Below are 16,325 nucleotides of genomic sequence, written 5' to 3' on the forward strand. Positions count from 1 at the left end.
ACCTAGAACCCTGATTTCTGCTGGTGAGTGAGTCATCGGTACAGCCACCTTGGTGGGGGCCGTGAGTGCCATCTAGCTAAACTAAGCTGAAGTTGCCCTGGACCCCGCAAATTCATACCGGGGTACATGGCCAGAAAATCTCTTCCAAGAATGTACAAAGAGACATTAACAAGAATGCTCATGGCAGTATTGTTTATAATGACCAAAAAAAGAAATCTTTAATGTTTATTCACAAAGATGGTACATTCATAAAAAAGAAAAATATAATACTGAGTAATGTGCAAGATATGGCAGGATATTATATTACTTAAAACGGCAACATTACACCCCCACCTCTCTATTTTTCCCCTTTGTACCTCTAACATGCTAACATATTATGTAATTTATGTATAGTTCATAAATTTTGCTGCTTATTTGGTTCACTCCACAAGAATGTGCACACCACAAGAGCAGTGATCTTCTCTGTTCTGGTCACTTAGGTTCCCAGGGCTTAGAATGGTGCCTGACATACAGTAGGTGCTCAATAAATATTTGTTGAGTGTGCTTGTTGAATGAATACCAGACAGTATGAAACCACATACTGAAAGTTTAAAAGCATGCAAAACAATACTACTTAAAACGTTTGTGGATAAACACCCAGTTCTGGTTTGGGTTACCTCTGTGACAGAGGAGCATGAGATCAGGGACACCCAGGACACTTCACATGTCCCTGTAGGATTTTATTTCCTAAACTGTGCAGTAGAGACAGGAGTGTTTTATGCATTACAGTCAACAATTTTTGCATAATGGAAAATTTTCACATTACAACTGTTTTAAAATAATAGGAACAACAAGCACCTGCAGTGACTGTTAAGAGTTTCTAAGGGTTTTCCCACATGATCTCATGGGTCAAGAGTACAGAAGGGGCTTCCTATAAGCCCAGCTCAGAGCAAGGTGGGGCCTGGGACTGGGGGTTCTTCCACATCTCCCAAGGGGGGAAATCCCAGCCAGAGAGAGATGAAGGGGCAGCCCAGCGGCCACCTCCCCTGGATGGGACAGGAGAGGGTGGGGGAGAACAGGGCTTTGCCATGCACAGTCCTGACCTGGTAGCAGGGGGGCCTTGCTTCCCCTCTCGGGCACCAGAGGCTCGCTGCCGAGTCCCCACAGGGACTTGCTCCTCTGGGGCAGCACTGGTTCTGTGTCAGGAGCCCTGTGAGCTGTCTCGGGTCAGAATCTGAGTCCCTGTGGTAGCTCACTGCTCAGTCTCCATTTTCTCCCTTGGATAATGGGAGAGTAAACAAGAGCCCTGTTGGGTTCACTGCCTTTGTGAAGCTCATAAAGCCAGGAGAGAAAATTGCCCCAACAGCAGAGACCAGAGTCTCCATGCCGCTTTTCACCTTCTCCTTTGGTGTGAAACCTTTGAAGGTAAACACCATCCATCCACATGATCTTCAAAATGATCATTTCTATTGGCTGAAGAACCATCAAAGCCTCCATCATAATTTAGTAAATCATCCCTATTGTATAGGTTGTGTTTATCATTTTCCTCAACTGTAAACAGCATTGTAACTAACACCTTTATGTGCTTAAATATTTGCTTTGCTTTTTTGGAATTATTTCACTAGGGTAAGTTCCAGAGGAAATAACTAGTCGCAGTATATAAATGGCTTTTCTGGTTCTTGATATGTCCTGTCAAAGTGCTGTTTCCCAAATGGTTGGCCCTGGTGGCATGTAGGCGTGTATGGGACCTTTGCATCTTACACCAGGAAGGTACTACTCCTGTCACAGTAAAACTCAAAATTCACTGAATCCAAGACTAATCCTGACAAAAGGTGAGAGGAAACATTTATATTTGCTTACCAGTTTTAAAAATGCCCTTCTTGGCAGTACTGTGAATCCAGTTTATAGCTCACTTAACCAGACAGCTTTGAAATTATTTGTTTCTTGACATACATTTTAAAAGGTGGGAGAATTCAGACAAAATAAATGAGGTTTTAATAATATTTAAGATTTCATAAATATTACCTTGCATATTTAAAATACTGACAAATGCTTTTACACCGCACTAGTTTTGCCACACCATCTCCACCATTAAGCATCATTATTTTAATTTTTTTCCCTAAACAAATAGGTCTTCTAACTATCCTTTTTGCAGCTCCAAGACTGTGGGATCTATGTGTGAAGCAGAAAAGGAGGAGACAATGTAAGGTATGTGCCTCTCTTAGAACCAGTGAACAATGTTATGTTCTGCTTACTAAGAATTTACTTTCTGCCAGGCCCTGTGCCAAGCACTTTTCTTGTGTTACCTCATTTAATCTTTGATCCTATTGGATAGGTACAATTTTCCCACTTTAGAGAGGAGGAGACTGAGGTGCAGTGCCTAGGGATATAGCCCTTATGGAGGTACCAGGTAGAATCAGAGAACAAAGATAGGACTAACGAGAGGCAGGCAGGGGCTCTGTCCCCAGCCCTGGCGCATCATTCAACCCTGCTGGGTCTTGTCTCTGCCCAGGGAGAAGCTGAGGACCAGGGATGGGCCCAGTCATGCTGGTTCTTCACATCCCACAGGTGGCTTCCCCCACCCCAAGGGAGAGTTACTGCCTTTTCTTTCTCCGCATAGAACACCGGGAGAGCCGTGACCTCAGCCTCAGCTGAGCGTGGCTGGACCAGGCAGCAGCAGGCTGGCACCGGCTGTGTTCACAGCACCGTCACTGCTCACTCAGGAGCTCTGGAACTCAGATCTGCCCCTTCCTTCATTGTCCAAACACTTTTCGAGCACTGACTGAAGGCAGCAGGCCTGGCCTTGGGGCGGGGAACCTACTCCACTCCACCTGTGACACCTGCCGTGGGGCTTGGGTAAGTCACTTCTGCAGACTCTAACCGCAATTTCCTCATCTGTAAAATGGGGAAAATAATGACTACCTTGGAGAGTTGTTATGAGGCTTAAATGAGAAGGGTGTGACTGAGGCCACCCAAGAGGCCCTGTAAACGTGAGCTGGGGCGGGCTCTCCAGGTGTTCTCTGGCTATGACTCAAATGCCCATGGGGGGAGCTTGGCCGACACCCTAAACAGACCACAAGGGAGAAAGTGTCAAGGAGGAGGAGTAAGTAGAACAAACTTTCCCAGAGGGTTGGGAAGGGCTTGGGAGGGGCCGAGGGAAGGGGGTGTGCTCCCTGGAAGAGGTGGTATTTGCACCAACGGAAAATAAGTCCTACTGAGTGATCAGAGCTGCTGTCTGCTGCTGGAACTTTCATTTAGAACCTGGACAGACTTCCCCATGAGCTAACATCAGGCTGTGCCCAGGGGGGACCCCCCAGAACATCCTGGGGGATCCTGCCCACCCTCTCTGTCAAGTGAGAGATGTGCTTCATTCATTCATTTGATAAATATTTACTGAGCATCTGCTATGTGTCAGGCATTGCTCTCGGTCCTGGAAGTATGTCAGTGAGCAAAACAAACCCCTTGCTCTCAGAGCTTACCTTCTGGCGGAAAAGAGAGGGAAACTAGACAATAAATGAGGCTATATTGGTTGGTGGTGAGTGTTAAGGGGATAAATAAAGCAGGGTGAGGGGAGTAGAGAACGAATGAGGGGCTGCCATCAGAGAAGTCTGCCAAGGTGACTTTTGAGTGAGATCTGTAGGAAATGAAGGTGCTGGCTTCAGGGAAGGAAGTTCCAGGCAGAGGGAACAGCAAGTGCAGAATCCCTGAGCTCTCAGCAGGGAATCAGAAGAAAGGCAGTGCAGTCAGAGGGAATGTGGGCAGTGACAGGCCCTGCTGGACTCCAGTGACCCCAAGGGCGGTGGGAGCTGTTGGACAGCTGCTCGGAGCTGTGACAGGCATGGCTCTGACCTCCTGTGAGAAGAGACTGGAACAGGGCAAGGCAGAAGCAGGGATGGCCAGGAGGCCAGTGGAGAGGCGATGGTGGCTTGGACCAGGGTGGAGGCATGGACAGGCTGAAGAGGTCAGATTCTGGGTGTGCTTAAAGGTAGAGCTAAGAGGCATTTTTAATAAGTTAGACTCTGTTCCCCTAGACCTTCCTGGGTCTGCAGGACTGGGAGGTTCCCTCTGGCTACACCAAACACCACCTGGGAGGCTCCTCATTCCACAGGTGATTGGGAAAATAAGACCTTAAATGCTTCATTTTAGGCTTTTTCCTGAATAAAACCAAATGTAATCATTGTAAGGAAAGCCCCACCTCCAGGGCACTGTTCCCTCTGTGGAAGCAGGGATTAGGGAGATTTGCAGGACTGGGTTGACTCCCAGTTTGGATGCTTTCCATAAATTAATGACAGAGGCAAAGCCAGAGCTGGGAGGGAGGTCTGGGGCCATCGGAGCAGCTCTCCCCTCCTCTCAGACAGCTGGACCGTTGCCTGCCATGCCCTGCAGGCTCTGGGAAGCTGCTGGGACTCCTGATTTCTACCCCGACTTGCTGCTTTCAGACCCTGCGTGCAGATGAAGCATCTTCATCAGAGGACTGGGGAGAACACCGAGGCTTTGGTCTTTCTCCCTGGGGCAATAGGGAGCTATGGAAGGTGCCAGGTGGGGAAAGGACTGGACCAGATATGCTTTTTAGAGGGGACCCTCTGGCAGCTCCAGGAGACTAGACTGAAGGAGAGGAGGCTGTAGGCCAGGAGGTCCAGGCAGAGCCTCCTGGGAGGGAGGAGAGAAGGAAAGTGGCATCAACTATAGGAGCAGGAGTTGCCTCTAATACAAATGCAGCTCAGGCCTGATGCCCCAGTCTCCTGTTGGTGCAGCCTTTTGGGGCCCAAGTCAGGCCTGTGACTCATTTCTGAATAAGACAGTTCTGCCTCTCACCTGAGCTACTTGTCCCTCCTCGTCACACTTTAGGGTTTTGGCTCCAAACAGTATCAGATGACAGTGGGATTTCCTAAGGTGGTTTATGGGACTTTTGCTGAAATAGTTGAGTGAACTTCACTTGAGCCTGCAGGAAGCTGACCCGATTCTGCGATGTCCATGGTCCTTCTTGGCCTGTCCTGAGATGGGGCCTTGGCTCCCATCCAGGTAGAACAAGGCAACCTTGGCCTTCCAGCAGTGTGCCTGAGCTCTTGGGTATTGCTCAAGCCCTTTTCCCCAGCAGAGCCTGCATGTCCTGTTCCACAGCACACAGCAAGGCCACACCTCCTCCAGGAAGTTGTTCTCACCCCAGATCTCCTTGGATGGTGCTGACTGACAGGGTACAGGGAGTGTGGAAGCCCAGGTCCCTTGCCTGGAGTTTCTGGCAACGCTGAGAAGTACATTATACTCCAGAGCCCCCCACAAGATCAGAATGAAGCTACCCTCTGCAGGATTAGTCAGAAAGGGCACCATTTATCTTCCCTTCCCTTTTTGTGTCCCGTTCCTCTTCTGACTCATTCTGGGAGCACTTCCAGGGTAAATCACCTGCAACAAGTCTTCAGTGATGAGCCTGCTACTGGGGAGCCAACTGAGGATACAGCCCCCAAGCTTTTACTCCTGCTGTTTCCCTGATTCAGCCCATCCTCCTCTGCAGCTTCCTTACCTACTAGAACGAAGCCTGTCCAGTGCCACACAACCTCTTCTCCCACAGGGAACCTTCCCAGTGGGAATGGCCCTGCTCTGAGACCCTGGGACTCCCAATGGCCAGCCTGGGGTTCCTGGGATGTGGCCCCCTCTCCTTGGCTCTGCCCTGCTGCGCCTGCACTTCAGTCGGCATGTGGAATTGTGCTGCCCCAACCTCACAGCCTCCCTAGGCCTCCATGGCTTCATCTGTATAATGGGGGTGCTGGACTCTGGCCCTCTGTGAGCTCTGCTGCTCTTCCAGGCTTGGATCCTGCTCCCCACACACACACCCCTTTGCAACCGCTGAGCCTTGTCACTGGGAAGGGAGGAGCCAGGCTCACTGAAGAATGAGCAGTTGTTCCCTGCTCACAGAACCACACACTGTGGCCGTTACAGCTCATTACTAAATCCCAGCTATGCATTGAGAAGGATTAAGGAAACGGCCCTGGTAAAAATCCCCAGCAGAAGCAACGAGCCCCCACTGTAGGAAGCCCTAGAAATCTGACTCTGGTAATCTCTGGGTCTTCTCCCACCAAGGCGCATTCCAGGTGTTTGCAAACCATTGGGGTCAGCTGGCAGCTGGGTGATGGGCCTCTGCCAGGCAGAAAAGGGACCCAGGTGCCAGCTTTTGGATCTGTGTGCAGGACTTTGAGCTGTGTAGCTGCTGGGGGAGCTTTGTTTGTCAAAAGCATTCCATGGAGGGAGCCTCACTTTGGACAGCAAAAGGCCAGGGCAGGTCACTGCTCTGCCTGGAGCCTGCTGGTGACCTAGGCAGCTTACTGTCCCCTACTAAAACTCCGTTTCCCATTTGAAAAAAGGGGATGGTGTCCACCCTTGCAGAGGTTCATTTACTCAGAGAGACCATGTTTACCAAGTGTCTGTCTGGATGCTACACCAAAGGCGTGGACCCTACCTTGTCCTTGCCCTGGCATTGGCCCTGGTTTGTGGGGAGGGTGGGCCAGTAAGAAGAGTGGTGAGGGGAAAGGGGAAAAATGAGGCATGTATGGCAGGTGTCACATTAGCACAAAACCAGGGGCCTGCAGCCAGCATCCCAGGTCTTGGGAAGAGACTCTTGGCCGAAGCAGAAGCTCTGGGAGATCCCCTGAGGCCATGGATAAATCAGTAGCTGGGGATGTGGCCATAAGAGCCACTGTTGGGTGCTGGGGTAGGGGAGTCCTGGGTGTTGTGGCCAATGCTTTGGTGTTACTTGACCTGGGTTTGGGGCGCAAATCTAACTTGGTGACCTTGAGGAAGTCCTTCTGCCTCTCTGAGCCTCAGTTTTCTTGAGGAATCATAGCAGTGACTACTCCCAAAGATCACATAGTTTGAAGCCCTGCACAGAGCTGGGCCTAGTGTGGGTAATGATGGCTCCTCAGTGTCTGAGACCCCCAGACCAGGCCCTTTGCTCCCCAGAAGAGCAGGCCAAGGGACTGAGAAAGGGACAGGTAGCTTCCTGTGCTGATGCATGACTGCCACAGGGCTGGAAGTCCAGGGGTGGCCCAGGTCTGCTTGGAGAACTGGTGGCCCTCATCCCTTCCTCTGCCCTAGTGAGACGGGCCTCTGGAAAGCCTGTGGAACATGTCTTGTTAAGCGTCCCTTCCTTCCTCTCAGCCTGCCTCTCCACATGTGCATCCTATCCCCAGGCCCATGATGCAGTGGGGACTGAAACTCCAGCACATCTCCCAGGCCCGTGCTCGCCAAGGGGCCCCCTGCTACCCTCCGTGGTCAGGGCTCAGGCCTTTCTGTATGGTAGAGTCAGCTTCTAGCAACCATGTGAGAGCCAGGCAGGGGCCAGGAAGGAAGCCACACTGAGCCTAGCTTGGTGTACATCATCAGGGAAGTTCTTTTCCCTCTCCAGGCCTCAGTTTCCATATCTGTATAATGGGCGAGTAAAATATATTTGAGGTCCATTTGTAAGTCATTATAGCTGTTCTACTCTGTGGCCCAGAGAAACTAAGGGAGCCCAGATGAGAATCCAGGCATCCTGCCATTGGGCCTGGGCTCTAAGGCCGTAAGGGTGAGCAGAGGAAGGCTTCTGGATCGGCTGTCAGGCCCTGAGTTAGTGAGGAGGTGCTGAGGGCTTGGGGCCTTGGGCATCTTGAACCTCAGCCCCCAGTGTCCTGCGTGTGCCCTGCCAACATGCCCCGCGCCAAGCACAAACCAGAGACAGGCTCTCCCATCAAGGAGGAGGGAATCAGAGGATCTACATTCAAATCCAGTTCTGTCCCTTACCAGCTGTGTGACCTTGGGCAAGTCACTTCACTGACTGTGCCTCAGTTTCCTCATCTGTGAGATGAAGGTCTTAAAATCTACCTCAGTGGCCTCTGCGAAGATTAAAGGAACTCATGTGTGTGGAGAGCCTGGTACGGATCAAACACTCCTCAGTGGAAGTTCCCTTTGCCTGGGGCTTCTTCCCCTCCTCATTATCTGGCTCCATTTTCCACTGCACATCTCAGCTGGTTCCCCTTCTCTTCCCTTCTAGCACATACCCGTGCCTTCCAGCCTCCGGTCCTTGGTTCATGCTGTTTGTTCTACCAGGAACGCCTTTTCTCCCTCCCTCATTTCCACCTTTTCAAACCTTATTGCTTTAATTATTCAGCTCAAATGTTGTATCCTGTAGGAAGGCTCTCCTCCAAAGAGCTCTTCCCCAGCATATAAGGACACAGATGACAGGGGCACCAGAAGGGGCAGCTCCCTGCCCACAGTGGCCTCCTCTGCCTTCTGCCTGGGTTATACTCAAAACACTTATTTTCTCCCCCACCCCGCAGTACCCAAAAGTGCCCACTAGGTGGTGATAGAACGACAAATTCCCCGCAGGGATGAGCAGTAAAGGAGGCCAACCAGGCATCCTCCATCATTCATTCACTTCTTCAACAATATTTGTGGGACCTCTGCCATGTTCACGACTGTAGGACAACAGCGGCAAACAGTAACAAGGTCTCTGCTCTCAAGGAGCTTATGTTCTAGTGGCAGGAGGTGACAGAGCAGAAACACACAAAAAAATAAGGAAATAAAGCAAGAAAAACATGGGACAGAGGTGAAGGCTGTACAGAAGATGTTGAGGTCTGCTTGCCTCCAGACCTCTGAGTAAGTGTTTCTTCAGGGAACAGCAGGATCGGTACTTACGCATCACTTAGGCTCTCAGGAGGAAGCTGAGCTGGAAGATTCTCCAGCTCCTTGTTACTCAGTGTGCACTCTTGAGCTGGCAGCCTCTGCATCACTTGGGAGTTTGTAGGAAATTCAGATTCTGAGGTCTCTCCCAAGTCTACTGAATCGGCATCTGCATTTTGACAAGATTCCCAGGTCACTTGTGTACATGTTAAAGCGAGAAGCTCTGCTCCAGTCCAGAGGCCTGGGGGTGGCCCACAGCCACGGGTCAAATCTGGCCACCTATTTTGTATGACTCCCATGCAAGAATGGGACTTGCTCAGAAAGGAAATTCAAGAAATAATATTTTTTGACACATGAATATATGTAATATGTAATTCAGGTTTCAACGTCCAAACATAAAGGTGTGTTGGAACACCGCCATGCCCATTCTTGGGTGTATTATCTGCAGCTGCTTTCGGGCTCAGATAAGAGCACTGAGTAGGGCAGGAAAGATCAGATGGCACACAAAGCCTAAAATATTTACTGTTGGACCTTTGGTAGAAAAAGTTTGCTGATCCCAACTGTAGTCCATCTTCCTCTAATAAGGAATCAGGGCCTAGAGAGGGGCAGCATCCTGTCAGGGCCTCCTAGGAGCCCTACTTATATTTCCATATGCTGTTCAAGGCCTCGTTTATACAGCCTCTGGTGGGGGCAGGTGCGTTGCCCTCACCTTCTCTGTGTGTAGAATGATAGCCTTGTTGGAAAAGGTTATGTCTAAGATGTATGATGTAATCCAGACATCTCAATGAATTTCCATTTCACATGAAGCTAGTTTGGGGGCACAATGAGATGTGGGTACTCATAGATAGAAGCTAGGTTTACTAGTGCTTACGTGACTTATACTAGGCCTTTCCTGAGATGAGGGGACCCTGAAGGGAGGACGGGGTATCTGGAGAGTCAGTGCAGGGAATGGGAAGGAGTCTTTCCTGCCTCGTCTACCCGCAGAGTGAAGGGTTCCTGCACCATGCGGGGTGCTCTGAGGCTTTAAGAGCTGGGGCTGGGCTGGCAGTGGGGCATCTATCTCAAGTCACCAAGTGCTTCCCTGATGTGTCTCCATTAGGAGTTTGCAGGTCGTGGTGCTGGTTGGGATGCAGGCACCAAGAAGGGTTCCCACCGTCATCACACTTGAAAGCAAACTGCACCAGCCTGGCCCCCGCCCCACTCCCTACACATACCAGTTTCCCGGGTAAACAGAACTGTTTGCAGCTCCCAATTTGGGCCCAGGCTTTCCCCCTCAGGACCTTTGCTTCTGCTATAGCCAGGCTCTGAACTGCAGTGCCTTCTCTCTCTCCCAACTGCCTCTCCCAATCCTCCCCACAATTCAGGCTCCAGCTCAAAGCCTACTCCTATAAGAAGCCCTCTCTGGCTTCCAACAGGTAGTTACTCTGCCTCCTTGCAGCATCTTAAGCCTTCTTAAGCCTTGAACCTTTCTCAAGATCAGGAACACCATTTGTCTATCTTTACTCCTCTGCTGGATCAGGACAAGAAGAGGGAAGAGCACAATTAACTGTCTTTCATGCATAGATTTACAGCTCAGCTCAGCACTTACTAGCTGTGAGGCCTGGGGCACATTTCATAACCTTTTGGAGCCTTAATGTCCTCATATGCAAAATGGGAAAGATAACAGCATTCACTGCAGACAGTTGCTGTGAAGATTCAAAGAGGTGACATATCATGGCTACCACAGACACAGCTGGCATTCACTAAGTGTTAGCTCTACTAGTATGCTGGAACAGTGTTATTATTATTAATCCTTTGTTGAATAAGCAGCTTGTCACACATAATTCTGAATCAGAGATTTGACCAGCATTTCTGGGCACCTGCACTGTAGCCAATACTGGTGGGCACTTTCTACACGCTGCCTCTTGCAGTCCTTCACCATGGCTAGGGGCTAGCTCTGCTCCCTGCTTCCCAGCCTGCAGCTGCCCTCTGCCTGTTGGGCCTTCAGATGTCTCTGGTCTGCATTCGGGGCTGAGTCGAATGAATGAACCCTATGCCTGAGTGTGGGGAGAAGGCTAGGTTTCAAGGTCAGCCCTGGGGTACTGCAGTGGTGCCCCAGCCCAGGGAACCAAGGCTGGACTTTAGCCAGGGTTGGGGGGAATAGTGGTAAAGAGAGTGAGGCAGGCCCCCAGCACAGGTGGTCAGGACTTAGAAGGGTTACTGGGTTGGCTCAGACCGCCAAGTTTCCAGATTCCAGAAGTTGGGGTAGGGATAAGTCTTAGTGACTGGGCAGAAGCCAGATGACCAGAACAGATGCCCAAAGGGAGACCAGACCCCTCCTCAGGCGAACCTAGTCCCAGACCTGTGAGCACTCAGTATCCCCTGACCCCAGGGGCGTGGGGCTCCAGGCCTTGCAGCAGGAAGGCAGGTGCCGCAGCTGTAGGGAGGGAAACTGGTGGGAATGGGGAGGTAGGCAGTGCCTGACAGGGATATGGACGTGGCTCGGGCCCATTTTCTTCCTTTGGCAAAAGAGGTGCAGATGATAGCCAGTCCCATTCTGTCAGTATTTCCTGTGCATGCCTGAAGCCCTAGTCCTGGGCTTAGCACATACTGGCCACTGTGATGTCAAGGGATCATCCCCATTCTGTGGTCTGGAAACCAGGGGTCAGACAGAAGTGCCTTTGCTTGACACCGCCTGGCCAGTTTGAGGCCGAGGCAGATTTTATGAGCCAGCCTTGCTCTCACGAAGCCTCAGGAATTACTCCAGCAGCAAGTACCTAACTTCCTGCTTCCAGTGGGGCCCTCACACATGTCCCCACCTGTATTAGTGCACTCTTGGGGCATAACAAATAGCCACACACTTAATGATTTAGAACAGCACCCCTTTACTATTTCACATACGACTAGATAGGTAACTCAACAGAAAAGAACAGAATATGAAGTTTAGAAATAGACCCAAATTCAGTATATGATAGTGGGGAAAAGATGGATTATTTCATAAAAGATGTTGAACAACTTGCTAGGTATCTGGAAAAAAAAATGGATCAAAATTTCGGTAGAAAATTAAACCATAGAGGTACCAGGCCTAGGAAGCATGAGATATGTATATTTTTAAAACTAAATCCAATGTGAAAAAGGCTTTTTATGTAAAAAGGCAGTTATAAAACATGGCCCCCCAATTTTTCCATACTATTCCTATCAAGAGGTGGGTTGTCCCTTCCCGGAATCTGGGCTGTGTGACCAATAGAATATGGCAGAAGTAATAGAGCAGTGTTTCCAGGCTCAGACCGAAACAGCCTGATAGTTTCTCCCTTTCTGTCTCTTGGAATGGCCGAGGCTCCAGGCTGTGGGGAAGTCTAGGCGACGTGCAGAGGTCCTATGTGGATGCTCAGGCCAGCAGCCCCGCCGAGGGCCCAGCTGTCAGCCAGCATCGGCGACCAGGCCTAAGTAAAGAAGCCTTCTGCTGATTTCAGCCCAACCACCATCGGACTACACGACATAAAAGAGCCTGAATGGGAAGCTCTAGCTGAGCCCAGGCAACCTCCAGAACTGTAAGAAATAACACTAAAATGACTGTTTTATTCCCTCCTGCCCCATAGTGCTTTAAGCCACTATGTTTGGGGATAATTCACTATGCAGCAATAGGTAGCTGATACCCTATGTGTGACAAAACATAGAAACCATAGAATAAAAAACTTCTGCATTAAAAATAATTAACTAAATTGTATGACAACAAACTGGGGAAAGACAATATTTGCAACTCCTATTATAGACAAAGGGCTAAATTCCTCAATAGCACCTAGAAATCACTAAGACAAAGATACCCAGCTCATCTGAATAGGCAAAGGGTATCAAGAGATAGTTCATAGAAGAGGAAATGGTTCTTACTCAGGACCTTCAGATTATGAGACTGATGCACTGCCTACTGTGCTAAGGAGGCAACTGGAAATGGTTCTTAAATATAAAAAAAAGTGCTCAACTTGGCTCAGAAGAAAACTGTAAATTAAAATTACAGTAAATAACATTAAGAAAAAAGTACACTGGAGAAAATAGGTGCTTTCATACATTACGGGTAAGAGTAGAAATGGACCAACTTCCATGAAAAGCATTTTATTGGTATCTGTCAAGATTTATAGTGCACATATTTTTTGGATCCAGCAGTTCTATTTCTGGGATTTATCTTATACCTGGGTTCACATACCTGGCAAAATGACAAATGCCAAAGGTTCTTTACTATGACATTGTAATAGTAAAAGATGGGAAACAACCTTAATGTCCATTAATAGGGGACCATTCATTTATGGTTCCCTCCTGCAGTGAAATACTCTGCATCAGTGACAAGAATGAATGAAGCCCCTCATTGTATACTGATCCCCAAGATACACTGTTCAGTGGGAAGACAGACTGCTGCAAAGTATATATGCTGCCATTTAGGCGCAGGTGAATGAATATTCTATAGAGAGTACACATCTCTGGGAGGATGTGACTGCCTCTGGGGAGAGGACCTCAGTGGGGGACGGGTAGAAAAGAAACAATTTCACCTTATACCCTTGTGTACCTTCAGAAATTTGTATCTTGTGCATTTCTGATATATTCCAAAAATAAAGAAAACACTCATTTGAAAAAAGTAGTTGAATAACTGATTAACCAATTGGAAAAACAGTCAAGAGAACCCCACTTCAAACCAAATATGCAGAATGTTCCAAATTGATTCAAGATTTAAATGTAAAAATGAAATTATAAAGGTCCTACAAAAACTTTTTTTGTACTGTCATTCTGAAATTTGTGCATTCTAAATTTCAGTCTCCCTGATGGAGCTGTGACCCTGCCCCTCAGCCTCTGGAGTGTGTCCCAGGCTGCCCTTCCATGCTGATGACTCTGGGATTGCAGTCCTGTGCCTACCTCTTAATGACCATCAGATTCCACATCTCTCCTGGGCTTTTCCATGTGAGCATCCCCCAGCACCTGGAACTCAACCTCTTTTCCCCTCATCCTCCCCAACACCTGCACCCCCTCCTGCATATCCATCAAAGTGACAGCCACCTCCAAGAGTTCCCCCAAGCCAATACCTGAGAAGTAGCTCCTTACGTGCCTCCTTTACCTTCTGTTATGGACTGAGTGTTTCTTTCCCCCCAGATCCACATATTGAAATTCTAATCCCCAGTGTGATGGTATTAGGAGTGAGGCCTTTGGGAGTGTGGAGCCTGAATGAATGGGATTAGTACCCTTGTAAGAGAGACTCCAAAAGCACCCTTGCTCCCTCCACAGTGTGAGGACGCGGTGAGAAGACAGCCGTCTGCGAACCAGGAGTCAGGCTCTCATCAGACACCAGATCTGTCTGTACCCTGGTTTTGGATTTCCAGCCTCCAGAACTGTGAGATAAAAACGTTCGTTGCTTAAGCCCCCAAGTCTAAGGTATTTTTGTTACAGCAGCCCAAACGGACCAAGACAGCTTCCCCACTTCCACAGGGCTTGCACGCTGGTAAATAGCTTGGGTCTGGAGTCTGGTTACCAGAACTTGAATCCAAGCTCAGCTGCCTCATCTCTGAAGTGGAGAGAATAACAGTACACCTTATAGAGCGATGAGATGTTTAAATTAGTGAGTTACCACGTTACAGTTCTTAGGACAGTGCCTGGAACTTATTAAGATTCTATAAGTATTAGCTACTTATTAGATTGTTAGTTTTACCCAGTGAAGCCAGGTCAGGCCTCCAACCCCGGTCCAGTCCAGATCTTTCCTCTCCCTACCATTTCACTGAATTAGTCCTCCAGAGCCCTCTGCTGGCTCATGCCCACCACCCAACAGTACCTACTGGATGCTAGCTGGGTGCTGCCCTTCCATGCTGATGACTCTGGGATTGCAGTCCTGTACCTACCTCTTAATGACCATCAGATTCCACATCTCTCCTGGGCTTTTCCATGGGGGAGGGGCCCATTACTGTGTCATGCCCCCTCCTGCCCCTGGCATAGAGGCTTGCCCAGGTTATTGCCTGTCTTGGTGTGTATGAGGAGTAGGGCTCAGATGTCACCATTAATTAAAAGAGGATGGAGCCACATGGCCATTCTGTCCCCAAGAGGGCCTGGCCTGGAGACAGAAAAACACCTTGTTGTGTCAATATTTGAAGTATTTAAAAACTTGTCCCTGAGGTGGCCTAGCAGTGCAGATGGTGATCTGTGGGTAAGACATTTGTTAATGTTGCTTAGGAGAAGGAGATCCAGGTGGCCTGGGAAGCCAGCTCTGCCCTCTCCAGAGTCACTGTGTGACTCCAAGCTGGAGATGTTACCTCCCTCTGCCTGTCTGTTTCCTGTCTGGGCCCTGAGAGGGCAGAATGAATTCAGATGAAATCAGCAGAGGAGAGACCGCTAGGCAGGGCTTTTGCCCTCTGGGTGCTCCCAGGCCTGGGCCCTCCCACTTGGCCTGAGTCTAACTTCAGCATCTGCATCTTTGACCAGTTGCTGTCTGGGGGGAGGGGGGAGGGAAACAGTGACCTGGGTGGGTTTCCTTGGATGTGTAACTACTTGTCAAGGACCCATTACATGTGTTACATGCTGTGGTCACATGTTGCACTATATACATAATTCATCCTCTCATCAAGTCATGAGGCAGGTACTACTATTATCCCCGTTACACAGACGAAGAAACTGAGGCACACAGAAGTTTAATGATTTGTCATTAGTGGGTGGCAGAGCTGGGACTTAGATCCAGGCAGGCTGGCTGCAGAGCCTGAATGCTTCACCTCTCCCCTCCACTGCCTCAGCCCTTGATGAACACCTAACAAAGCCAAGGGCCTATGCAAATGTTGCTTGCTTAATAGTGGCAATGACCTCTAAAGCAAGTGCTCATAACCCCATTTTGTAGATGAATAAACTGAGGGCAGGCAGATGATGAGCATGGACCAAGACCACGCAGCTTGTAAGTGACTGAGCTAGGATTCAGACCCAGGTGCATCTGACTGCAGACCCCGGGGCTGCTCATGATCCATGGTGCCATGCAGCACCTTGGCCGTGGCCCTATGCACGATCTGCCTCAAGCCAGTCAACAGGGGTCCAGCAAGCCAGGTGGCCCACAACCAATGGAACTCTGCCTCACAACTGTATACTTCACATGGGGAAATGTATCAGGTATTAAACAGCCATTCCTGATTCAGATTGCTCTGGTCCAGCATCCAGGGAGTGTGCATAAGCCATAGGCCAGGCTCAGAGCCCCGTCTGTGACCAAAGGCCCCTGCCCGGAACAGTGTAACCAGGATGGAACAAGCCTAGAGAGGAAGGTCAGGGCACTTAGGCCCTGGGAATGGGGACAGGGATGGCCCTCCCCCAGCAGACACACTCTGACAGCTGTAGACGCCCTGACATCCACACACACTCCCACAGGACTCTCCCCGGATGCCCCTTTACCCACCCCAACCCCAGACTCCTCTGCCAGTCCCCAAGCCTCTGGGAGAGTGGGTGCCCTGAGGAAGGCCCCGAGGGTCCGACAGCCAAGGCGAGAGCTGAACCAGCTCCCGTTCCATTAGGGCTTGATGACACACAACTGAACAAGGCGCACACTCGGGGCCCCATAGCTACTCCCCACACAAAGGAACCGTCACGCCACTCCCTGAACACGCACAGGTCCCGCACTGCTGCAACTCCGCGCGCCCGCGGTGAGGCCCACCCGCGCCCCGCCCACAGCCCCGGGCACGGCGCGCCTCCGGCCCCGCCCCCGAGGCCCCGCC

At 49.9% G+C, this 16,325-nt stretch overlaps 1 long non-coding RNA gene across 1 annotated transcript; it reads left to right on the top strand.

Moving 5' to 3' along the window:
- The first annotated feature begins 1,891 nt into the window (after positions 1–1,891).
- Positions 1,892–12,137, top strand: LOC118914042 (uncharacterized). Its single transcript, XR_005025450.2, has 4 exons — positions 1,892–2,187; positions 2,600–2,835; positions 9,728–9,853; positions 11,944–12,137. It is a non-coding gene; the product is annotated as an uncharacterized LOC118914042 (long non-coding RNA).
- The last annotated feature ends 4,188 nt before the right edge of the window (positions 12,138–16,325 follow it).

This window comes from Manis pentadactyla, chromosome 3 (assembly GCF_030020395.1).
Source record: "Manis pentadactyla isolate mManPen7 chromosome 3, mManPen7.hap1, whole genome shotgun sequence".
Taxonomy (NCBI): Eukaryota; Metazoa; Chordata; class Mammalia; order Pholidota; family Manidae; genus Manis; species Manis pentadactyla.